Below are 1,860 nucleotides of genomic sequence, written 5' to 3'. Positions count from 1 at the left end.
TTGGTGTGGCTCGGAGGGCCCTCCGCCGCTGCCGCCGGGCGCTCTGCGGCAAAAGGGAACACAGGCGCTGGCAGCCTTCTTATTAAAACACATATTTTAAAGGGTTTTTTTGGTGGCTAGTTCTGGACTGGTTCTTTACCCTATGCATGCCCGTATAAGTGTGCCCCAGAACAACACCGAAACTGTTCCTAACAGAAGTTTGTTCCATCTTTAAAGGATGTCACTTCAGGGCAAACCCTTCACTTCAGAGCTTCGGGACTCCGGAGCACAAAGGAGGTGAGAGCAGGTTTCCCTAGACAGCACTGCAGGATGCACACGCAAAGTTGTTCCTTCCCATATATATGTATATATGTGCACATATACATATATATACATATATGTGCAGATTCAGTAAAACTTAAGATAATCTTCAACACATGCGTATAAGAGTGTGTGTGTGTGTACTTACATATAGATATATATGCATTTTCTATAGCCAGGCCCAGTGGAGCAGGCCAGCGGGGCACATAAATCAAGCAGGCTGCCTGCCTGGCAGTGAAAGATTGTTTTCGGCAGATACATCTAATGCAGTTTTAGTCTGGCCTTACTCGGGTTAAACAGGTCCCTAACCTGCGTAAGGCTGAAAAATGACCTGAGGAGCTGATCCTGCAGCTCATGGTACTGGGTGGCCCATGCAGCACAGGGCAGCAGGCGCTGGTGCTGGGGTCCCCTGGAAAGAGCTGCAGGACCCGAGGAACCATCAGCTGTGGTCATGAGGAGCTCACGCCGCTCACATGCAGGAGCTTCGTTGCAGTCTCTGCAGCCACAGCCAGGGCTTGGTTTTGTCTTGTTTGAAGGGTTAAACCTGGGCGAGAGCGGAGCTGCAGCCCCCTCATCCCGTCACCACTCCCGCACCCCCAGAGCCCATGCAGCTTGCAGCTGGGCAACAAAACCCCTGGGGAGACGTAGACTGCTGCGCATCAGCATGGAAATGGGTATGACTTGGTGCACACACAGAAGGTAGGTTGTTGAGAAGAACAACAAAAGAAAGCACATAAAGAGCTGGAAATGGCTCCCATATGTCAGGCAGTTAGGGCTCACAGGGGAGAAGGGAGATAAGGGAGGTGCAGGGGTGCTCAGCCCCTGGGATGCTGCGGGGCACAGGGGCTAGGGGCTGGGAGCCGTCCTGCCCTACAGTGACAGGGCTAGCAGCGAAATGCAACCGGCAGCCCAGGTTGGGGTCCTGTCCTCTGCGGAGGGCTGGACCTGAGGCTGTTGGAGGGTACCTTGCCGTTTGAGAAGACCACACAACACCATCACGGCAAAGAAAGAGGAAAGAAAGGAGGGTGTTTTTCTTCTGAGCCACCAACAGAGAGGGACCAGACAGTCTGGATAAGCTTTAGAAGCAATCCAAATAGCCTAAATAATCATCAGGCCAGATTCCTTCTGGACTGAGCAGTTGCTAGTGGTTGTTCAGAAACAAATACAAACCCCACTTCGCGCCCATTGAGTCATTCTTGAAGCACAAGATAAACTTCATCCTCTCTGCTGCTGCTGCCAGGGTGAAAAGGGCCAAACAGTGGTCTCTTAACAAACAGCACCCTGCTCCTGCCGCGGCAGCCGATGGGCAGAGGGACGGCTGGTTGGACATCCTCTGTCTGCAATATCCCTGCTCCTGCCCTTCCCTGCACTGTCCCAGTACCACCGGGGCCAGGGGCAGGAGTGATCTCGGGGCCTTTAGCTCGCTGCTTTCTGCTAAATGCTCAAACCTCCTTGTGTTCCTGTGCTCGGGGAAACGCTGCGGCCACCGATGTCTTACCTGGGCACAGGAGAGGGGGTCAGAGGCAGTGGGGCCGTCAGCCCTTCCCACCCCCACGCGCT

This window comes from Pygoscelis adeliae, unplaced genomic scaffold (assembly GCF_000699105.1).
Source record: "Pygoscelis adeliae isolate BGI_AS28 unplaced genomic scaffold, ASM69910v1 Scaffold302, whole genome shotgun sequence".
Taxonomy (NCBI): domain Eukaryota; kingdom Metazoa; phylum Chordata; class Aves; order Sphenisciformes; family Spheniscidae; genus Pygoscelis; species Pygoscelis adeliae.
The sequence above is the reverse complement of the archived record's forward strand: the minus strand, read 5'-3'. Positions refer to the sequence as shown.